This window comes from Rhagoletis pomonella, unplaced genomic scaffold (genome assembly GCF_013731165.1).
Source record: "Rhagoletis pomonella isolate Grant_MI unplaced genomic scaffold, Rhpom_1.0 Rhpom_scaffold_00012, whole genome shotgun sequence".
NCBI lineage: Eukaryota > Metazoa > Arthropoda > Insecta > Diptera > Tephritidae > Rhagoletis > Rhagoletis pomonella.
This window is the reverse complement of record NW_023458566.1, coordinates 4,664,476-4,675,339: the sequence shown is the minus strand read 5'-3', so window position 1 is coordinate 4,675,339 and position 10,864 is coordinate 4,664,476.

Sequence of the window (10,864 nt, the reverse complement as noted above, 5' to 3'; positions counted from 1 at the left end):
TTCTTATGAAATAAAATACGGGTAACCGTTTGCAATAAAATTTCCAAAAATCAACGCCAGTTTTTGTAAATTGCACTTGTTATATAAAAAACAACGAAAGCAGCCCCCAAAAAGATTCTCAAAAATCAACGGGCTTTCTTAGCCGGTTAAAACGTGCTCTTCATTAGACTAAAATTGTATGGGCTATAAAACTGCATACCCCAAAAATGTTCTAAAGATTCAGATTAAAAAGTTGAAATTTTGTTGAAAATCTGTTGAATTTTTCCAAGTTTTGTATTAAGTTCGAAACTGTGATTAATATGGTTTTGGTTAAAGCTTGGATGGTATTTTTATAGAAAAATAACAAAAAAAGATTTGCCCGAAATACAATAAAAAAATATTTAAAAAGAATCAACACGGGATCATTTGTTTGAGTCACTGTATATTCACAGCCGCATAGTTAGCTATGGAAATTCATCAGGTTTAAAAACACACAAGTTTGAAATATCTAGATTTTTCTCTCTGATGTGAATTTCATCCACAAAAAACTTAAATTTAAAAAGAATTTAACTATGTGTAGGGGGAGGCAAAGATGTAAACTTTTGCCAACTAAATAAGAACTGTGACTATGAAAATCGATAGTTAAACTCTTGTCAGTGGTTAACTACGCACTGCCGAATTCGGTCCTAATTGTTCTCCAATAATACTTGTACGAAATCAGGTGTGACTAATTAATGCTCAATTGTACTCCAAGGAGACTAATCCTGGAATACTCATTTTTAGAAATTAGTCGCACAATTTTTAGCTTGCAAATTGAACGTGCAAGCGTCCAAATGCACACACGTATTTCCATGCATACATACATAAATAGTTCAACACAGCTGTTACGTGTTTGGCATACATACAATTGCATAGACTTAAACATAAAATGCCAGTTTTTATCAATATGTACATACATAATTCTATTTCTAATTCTATAGAGCCAATAGCAAAAAATGCGCCGGCAACAAGTGATATGTACATATGTACATACATATGTATGACAACAAAAAACAACCATGACATTGCAAATACATATCTTTCCGAAATAGAAACATTGAAAGAAAGCAATTTGAATGTGACATTAGACAAGTAGAAAAAGCAAAGAATTAAAAAAAAATAAGCATTCACAAATTTGGTGGAAAAATACATACATATGTACGTAGGTATATTTATATGCATGCATGTATGCACAATTGTATGTCCAAAAGGTGGGTAAATATCTAGCGATGTTATAGACTGACGTCATTTGTCCTTGAATTCGTATTTGATGCTAAGCAAAACACAAACAAAATTCGCAAATTTCAATGCACTCGCAGTTAAATAATAATTCGTAGCATTGTTGTTGTTGTTGTTGTTGTCATACAACAGCACAAACATATACATACATATATCAAATACTTATGTATACATATATGTTTGTTTGTTGGCTTGTTTGAACAACAGCAAGAATAATCAGCAGCAAATAATAGCAATAGTTCCTAACAGGGAATTTTTTTTCACCGGCAGAAAATATAATGCATACGTGCTGCAACGACACGCAGCAAATTCAGAGAGCCGGAGAAAAAAATGCAAGCGACACTTTTTTTTCATAATTTTCATTATGCTGCATAAATGCATCCAGAAGTTCTAGGAGCAGTTGTGGTTGAAATAAAAAATTTTTGAAAAAAACTTGGGCAAATAAATTTAAACTTCAGACAAATAAAATTAAACTTTTGGCAAATAAAATTAAACTTTACTGTAGTACTAAACAGTGCTTGAAACATTGATAGCACTACAGTAGGTTTGAATTTTATTTGCCTAAAGACTAAATTCATTTGCCCAAATTTTAAACTTATTTTCCCAAAATTTAACATTATTTGTCCAAAGTTTAAATTTATACGCCCAGAGTTTAATTTTATTTTCCAAAGGTTTAGCTTAATATGACAATGCTATACAGCAGTGCCGATCAGCGAGAGCTTTTACACTACCTTCATACAAAACCCATGAAAGCTTTGGAAAGCTTCTACCGCGCGAAGTTTTTTGGCCTTAACTGATTAACATGAGTATGATGACCAGAGAGTATTTCTACGCTGTGCACGCTCAGAAAAAATCTAATGAGAGCTTTTAAATGTATTTTTTTCGGGATACATATATACATACATATAATATTATAATAATTCTAATATAAGCAATTTCATAGACACTTTTAAATCGGCGATGTGCAGAGGAAGCTTTTGCTTTGCACGCGTCTTTACAAAAAGCTTAAAAGAACTTCCCCCGCGGTTAAGGCTGTGCCCATCAATTGCACGCACACTACAAAAATGCCCTGCCGAAGCTGCCCACCTCTGTTTTAAATCAACGACGAGCATAATGAGCTTTTACCAGGTGCCTCGTCCCCGTATATGTATCAAACTTACATACATCTTTAAGAAGCTTCGCCCGCGGGTTAATCGCTTTCATTATAAATAGAGTTTTTCTGTACAAATGATATTCTTCCAAAATGTACCTACTCATAAAGAGTTTAAAACATAATTGGCCAAAGTATCGAATGCTTATAAAAGCTGGTTTGAAATCAGTCACAAAAAAATTATTCCGCAAACAGAGCTTTGTTAAGCTGTTTATCGATTATGTAACAGTGCGGGCCGAAAAGAGCTTTTTTTATGGGTCCGTCCGAATGAAAAAAAAGCTTGACTAGCATGTATGTATGTAAGCGATCTACACTTTTTACGACTAAAATACATACATACATCTCGCGTGAGCAGCTTTTTGAAGCTTTTTATAGGTTATGTATATATAAATATATGGAGGCACATAAAATAAATACTGAATCGTTTAACGTGAAAAAAAGTCTCACATGGATGCCAAATAATAGTTAAATTTAAAAATATTTCATTTTTGAAGATAAATAAAATTTTATTCGGTATTTAAGTGTGTAAGGTCTTTTATTGTTAGCATATCATTTTTTGGAAAACTTGATGCTTTAATAGCCACAGTGGTTATGTATCTCAAACAGTGACAGAGAGAGCTTTTACCCTGTGCACGGCTATATAACATAGTGAACTCTGTTGCGACTTTTCGTGAAACTTTTTTGTGACATTCTGCTCTTTGATCCAGAAGCGACCACGGAAAAATTAACAAATATTTCGCTTATTTATTCCTGCAACGCACTCAGTAAACACAGATCAGTTGGATATACATACGTAAAAGGCAAGAATAGCTTTTCCCACGGATCAGGTAGGGCTTTTGACAATTTGCGGAATCGATTCTGACTGCAATTCCCGAATGGCGTCAGCAGACATTAGTTGCATCCCTAACTTCCCTTTTCTTGTCTAGCGTTCTATTGTGTCTCTACTCTTCTCAACACTTCTTCTAAGCTTAACTCCTTCAGAAAGTTAAAACACGCTTTGAGAAAGTAAGTAGTGAATGTGGGCGTACTGTGACCAAATGAAACCTGCATTCCGTTCACGTCTTCTGCAGACTGCGTCAAGCCATATCCCTAGATTGTGCCAATGCCTTTTCTCGCTGCAGTGTCATATAGGATATTGTGTCTTTTGTGAGGCTGTTTACATTTTTTTTAGATCTCTTCGCTTCAGTTTAGTTCCTCTCCTAATTGAGCTCATCCTTAATAATATTGGCGCCTGCTGTTAGGAAAAGCACGGGGCGATTGCTGTGTTGGCTACTGCCCCTCTTAAAAGGCTCTCTGTAATCTAGTTCTACTATATTCCTTATGGTCTAGTACCCATACTAGCTGGGTCTCGAGTTAAGTTTCTCAATTCCAGGACTAAAGGTGACAAAATAAAGTAGATAGTGTTTGGATATACCATCCTCAAATCATAATTAGTCTTATCGGAAGACTTGTCTAGATTAGGCAAAATTCGGGGTGGCTTTGTATTCAAGCCATTGCTCGACATAATTTTGAGCATTCAACTTTTTTTCAACGACGACTTTAATCACCACAATCTTCTACATACTGACACACATATATGCATACATAAGTATGAACCTACATACTCCCGTAGTATGGGTCGAGCCATCAATGGTGGCCGATGGTCTTTCGATGAGCAAGTTCCACTATTGCTGAAACAAAACCAACATAAACAACAACCGCAGGAACACAAAAACAAGTGAATGGCAAATAAAGCAACCAATTGGCGAACCATTCGGTCGTTATAACAACAAAAGTAGACTGGATGACGCACAGTGTTGCGATTCCAATTGAGTAAGCTTTGGTCAACTATGGGATTTTTGCCCAACCCGACAAAGTGCGATGAAAGCGTGGAAATCACATTCTTTGAAGGCGCCTCGTTGGATGGTAAGTCAACACTGCATCCTTCAGTGGATATGGAGAAATCTCCAGCGACAAGAAGACTGCATAACCATTCAACATCCTGGGCGGTTCAAATGTCCATCGGAAGGGGCAAGAGTTTTCAAAGTCATATATCCCGACGGACTAAATATGCATTTTGATGTTATGCCACTTGCATTCGGAGGATACGTCACTAAGATCCCCCAATTCGTCATTGGTCACTGTCATCCTTACTGACATGTAGACGTCCATCGGAGTGGTCCCACTAACTACTCCCCAGAAACCAGCTGTCAAACCGAAATCGTACCGAACTGAAAATGCGCTTGTGGGAGACCTGTCTAGTAGCGCTAGACTTTTCAAAGGAATTTTCTGAAGAACCTTCAGACACCGCTTCTCCCACAACGACTAAAACGATGGACGCTGAATTACCTGGGTTTTCGAGCGCCGTCGATTTTAAATTAAGTATCCACGTCGATGGCACACCGATACTTACGGTTAATAACCCCAACAATTTGAGGAGTTACCTTGGGTCATCAAATCACTCGGCGCCCATTTGGTCAACGGCAACTATTACAAGTCATATTTCCTCGGCTGCTATCTCAGGGAACATCCGAACAGACACTGGCTGGAAGCGGAACCATCTCCTAGATACATCATAAGGCATCCCTAAGGACTCACAGACGAGATCGAGACCTATTTACACCGAATGACCACTGCACCACGACGCCTCTCCCTTTCGTCCGATCGCATCGGGAAGACATGTTTCCTGGGCGTGGCGTTAGTCGAGCTTGACGGCAACGATTGACAGACTAGTCGCTTTAGGCAGGCTTAGCAGAGTGCCTCCAGCAACGAAAGCGATTTTATTCCACACAAAAAGTGCAGTTATATAATTTCATTTTGGGCACTTTTAATACTACTCGCAACACTGTGCTTTGTCATGGCGTTGCTACGGGAAGTTTAAATTCGCGAAACTCCGCACATCGAATGTACAAGCCATACAAAATGAATAAAGAAAACAAAACCAACAAAAAGTATGTAGTATATTTCAAAAAGCTGATATCGTCGGAAAGAAAGCTTTAATAGTATGTATGTATGTTTAAGCAGGCATGTGTGTGCATGCGCGCTCAATCAGTTGGACTTGGACTACCATTTGCAGTTCAACAGCATTTTTGTGCAAAACAACAGCTTTTAATAGCACAACACCCCTTCCCTCCTCCTCCAACAGAGGAATAAAGAATTGGCAAAGATGCAAAACAAAAAATCGAAATGTAGAAAACACAAAACTGGTTCTACATATTTACTTCTCGATTACTCTCGAATGGATGGGATGCAGGAGGAGGCTACCTACCGGCTAAGCAAGCAGTCAGGTTCACTGTTTGTCCGTTTGACTGGATTATTTGACCGAGCGGCAAGCATGCCGCTGCCAGTTTGGCAGATTGGCAAGGTTGAGGTTGAGGTTGATTGCGTGGCTTAGGCGTTGGCGTTGGCTGTTCGTTGGGGATCGGTTCATTCGCCACTAGCAGCGTTGAAGCGCGGCACAGTGGTATTTTGGCGGAAGAAATAAAATGTTTTGAATATTCAATTTTCATATTTGAATGGTTTAGCCTAACAAAGTGGTATTTGCCGAAGAAAAATTCATTATAACTTTGTACGAAATTGGCAGTATTATGCAGAAAAAAAGCGACAAAAATCAGAATAATTTTATTCAACTAGTTAAAACCGATTGAGATTTTTGTTCACTTAAGCAATGTGTTTTTTTTATAATTTTGGTTTTTATTATTTTTGTTGTCAAATTTCAGGTGATCGACCAAATATTCAAATAAATATAAGCCGACAAAATTTACACTTTTTAAATAATATCTTTGACAATTTTTATGGACAAAACCTTTGTTCCCTCGATCTTCCGTCGTCTGCTAGCTATAAAAAAAATTAAAGGCCGGAATATTTTCTATCGATTTCTGAAAAAAAATGTAGCGCATATTTACGACTTTTAACATCACCTTATATACATATATAGTAATATGGCATTTATGGTAGTTTTAAGGCATTTTTGGGGTTAAGTTTGTTTGGCAGATATGTGTTAAAATAAACCGATTACTTCCACTTTTTAAATATTTAATTATAATATCGTTACTAACGTGAGGCCAAAATTTTGGAATGATATGTTCATCGGACCGCTTTTACGGCCTTTTTAAGGCATTTTTGGGGTTAGGTTTTTATGGGTGATATACTTGAAAATAAACCGACTACGCCCACTTTTTGAGGGTTAACACATAATTTTAGTAAAAATATGTGGACAAAATTTCAGAGTCATGTATTAATAGCTGTGCTTTTTAGGGCATTTTAAGTCATTTTTGAGGTTAGGTTTATATGGGAGGTATGCTTCGAAACAAATCGATTACGCTATTTTTTATTAATCCAAACATATAAACAGAATTTCGGACTCATATATTCGACGGTGCACTTTTTATGGTATTTTTAAAACGTTTTTGATGTTAGGTTTACGTATTTGGGAGGTATGCTATGCTTTAAAATAAATCGATGACGCCAATTTTTCGTTGTTTTTCCTTAATTTATGTCGATAAATGTTGCATGCAAAAAATTTAGGTTCAACGTCGATTCCTTCTAATTTTTTCCAAAAAAATGTATGGCACGGTACCACTGTGCGCTGTGCAGATACATTTGATGCATATGTATGCGCTCGTATTTTGGTGCTATACGAATGTATTTGAGTTTATGTCTCAAAGCAAATATCTAAGCTTGGATATACATATATTTGTACATTAGAGATGCACAGCACGGCACCTACCGCTCCATGATTATTATTCTTCGGGAAAATCTTAAAGTTAGACCTTTTTTATACCGCTTTGATGATAATGAAAATACTACTTCAAACAAAAAACCAACTCAGAATTAACTATATTTGGTTGACAGTTATCCAGACAATTAGATTCTACGATTCGTTTAAAAAAAGATACAATTTTGTTCTTTTGGGTGAGGCATCTTAATACCCATGCTCGCACAAAAACGCATGTGGAACGGAACGATTGAGTACAAGTTTTGCCTGCACTTGATTTCATTTGCAACTTTGCTTAGAATAGCGATTTTACTATGTCACGAATTGTATGCCATTAGGCTAAAATGTTGGCGAATATATGTATATGTATGTATGTATAAAAATATCGCATCCATTCTGCAAAAGGGGCATAACTCAAAAAAAAAAAAAAAAATTTTTCGATTTTTTTGCATAAATCAATTCGTAGGATTTATCTCCAAATAATGCAAATATAATTTTTTCTTCATAGATATATTATCTAACTAGAAAACTACTGTCATAACTGTTTTTGTATTAATTGCGTTGAATCTGTACGATCCACAGGCAGTTATATTTTCGGATCCGATTTTTGAGTTGTACCTCTTTTGTAGGTCGTGTGCGATATATACATATGTACATGAGAGTGTATAGTTGAATGAATTCGCAGTGTCTCGCTGAATAAACTTTTCTAATTTTTCGCTATATTTGCCGCCAGCTGACGCATACATACATACATAAAAACAAAATTGGAAGTAGATGTGAACGCTAAAATCAGCCGCAGCCGACCTTGACCATGGAAAGAAATCGCTTTATGTGCTTAGAAGTTAGTAGGTAATTGCTTATCAAACAAACACGGCGAAATGATAAGTGGAATATTTACGTACATATGTATGTTTGTACGTACATACATACGTATATTCGAATATATGTATGTATGTATGTATGTTGTATGATTTTGAACTTACTTAGAACTCGACTATTGTTTGCTTGAAAATAGATTTTTTAATCTTTAATTTTTCTTTTGCAACCTAAATTTTCGAAGCAAAAAAATTTATAAGAATTCTGTGAAACAATATTTGACAAACTAACTGATAGCCAAATTCACAATATATTAAGAAGACTTTAAATACTTTATAAATCAAAAATTTTTATGCAAATTTAAATTTTTAAACTTCTTTAAATCTATTTTATTTTTTTTTTATGAGAAAGGCTACAAGATGCATAACTATTTATATACAAATAAGTTTTAAATGATTGTTTCTCGATTTTTAAACTTTATTGTGCAAAATTGGTACAATTTATTTTGCCGAATGGCTTTTCCATCGCCAGCTATCTATACTTTTCCCACTTCTCGAAAAGGGTTTAAAAATTGACAGACACTTTAATTACCGGTTACAAAATTGTTATTATCAGCCCAGAATGCACCTGTAAATCACAGTTTTTTATACAAGATTCGTTTTATTTTACATTATTACATTCTATTACAACTTAAAGTTTTGTCAAAATCTCAGATTTTAATGAATAAATTGAAATATCTTTTCCAGTTTTTTGGATGGAAAATTTTGAATGAAAAGGCAGTGTTTCCTTTTATAGTGAGTTCACAGTTTTTTTTAATAAAATCTGGCAACACTGGTATCTGGCCAATTATTAATCAAACCATACGAGTTTTGGAATGGAGTAACAACACAAAAATAATTTTAAGGTGCAGCGAAGCACGCCATAATAAAAGAACTGAAACTGACTTATGAAGCTCTTCGGTTGGAAAAAACCGACTGGATGAATGAAATAAATATGTATAAAGGACCTTCAAATCTCTAATTCAGAAAATTAATGCTGCTGTGAAATGGATTGAGCATGGGAAAGATTTGTAAAGTCAGCGGTGAGAAAGTTGTGAGTGCACTCCGGCCGCCCATGAGTGGTTTGAGCGGTTTGCGCGGTTCCGTTGCGGAAATTTTGATGTCAAAGATGCTCCTCGCTCTGGTCGGCCAAACACTTGAAAAGTCGATGATCCAATTATCGGAACTAAACCGCGAGTTACCACCTTTCAAAACATTTAAGTTGGTTCAAGAGAAATCACCGTACCCATTTTAAACATTCCAAAGCATTCCATTTTTTTTGTTATTTTAAGTAGTTTTACATTAGAGGTATTCACGATCCGGTGCATACTGTTTAGCATGGTGCATAGATAGACAGATATCGTCGCCTGAGTAAAAGATTGTCGTAAGCGCCATTTTGACGATTTTTAGTTCTAGATGTAGTTAAATATTTTTTCAGTAATTTAGTAAAAATTTAGTTGATAATGCAGTCACATTAAACTAATCAATATCTTAGAAATGGCGTTCTCCATTTTTGGACATCTCCTTTAGTTTCCGAGATATTGAGTAAAAAGTGTCGTTAATTTGGTAGAAATTTTGATCACATTTTTTCGTATTTCATACAAAGTGGCTGCCAAATTGTGGACAAATGACGCTTACGACAAAATTTTACTAAAGAAAATCCTTCATAAACTTAAAACTAATTAACAATAAACATTAAAAATTAAATAATTTAAGAATTTTGTGAACTGGTGAAATTTTCAGAGACTTTGCAGAAAATATATCCGCATTTTTGAGAAATTGCAAACTTGAATCGTGATTTCCCACAACCTGCCGAAATTAACATACGACAATCTTTTACCCAGGCGACGATATGCACACATGCACATATATATGTACATACTATGTGAGAATGCATCCATGTGTGTGTCTTTAAAAATATGGTGAATTTTAAACAATCCCTTATGTACATACGTATGTACGAGTACGTATTTATTCAAAAAAAAAATCTTAGCTTCGCAAGAGTTCATAAGTATATACATATTCACGTGGATTATAAGTATATACATAGTTACATATGTATGTATATGAAATGATAATTAATTTTCTTTATTCGGCCAGTTCATTGACATTCACATTGAAAGAATACTTACATATACATACATAGCATCTCAGGAAGTACTCGAATGAGTTATTGCCGTCGGCCCTTGAAAAACAAATCTCAAAAATATCCGTAAACTGAATTTATGAATCTTACAATCTTACATACATTTATGCCAGTATACCAGCTGCGACATTATGCTCACAGATTAGGAAATGCATATTTTTTTTGTATAAACATACATACATACATGTGCTTTAAGTTTTTTATGGCATTGGCTTCTTTAATTTAAGGAATTGAAAGCTATGGTGGCAAGAACAAAGAACGTCCTGCGAACTTCAAGCAAACATAAATAAATATGACTCAGCAAATATGTATGTATAGAAAAGAGCGTGTAATAAGTCATGTTTTAGTTACATACCTTCTCGTGCTACAAAAGTAGGGGAAACTCACAAAGCCAAACATATGTAGAAATCACTGCAAATGGATTTGCATTTTAATTATAAACTAGTAAATCATAAACTAGAATTTATTTGGGTAGAGTGAAATAGTGAATGAAGAAAAAGAGTACAAGTTTTTCTTGTTCTACAAAACACGCATACATACATGTGTATATACATAAATACATATGTACATATGTGCAGCTTAGATTTTCCGTGAATTTAATTGCATTTGCCCCAAATGTCGACGGTCAAATTTTTATTTTTATACCTAGCCTTCTCGAAGAAAGCTTTCCCCAAAACCACTTCTAAATGCATTTGTGCGTTGAATTTTAACTGATACAATAACAAAAACTCAGTGCAAAAGGTAGTTAGTTGTACATACAT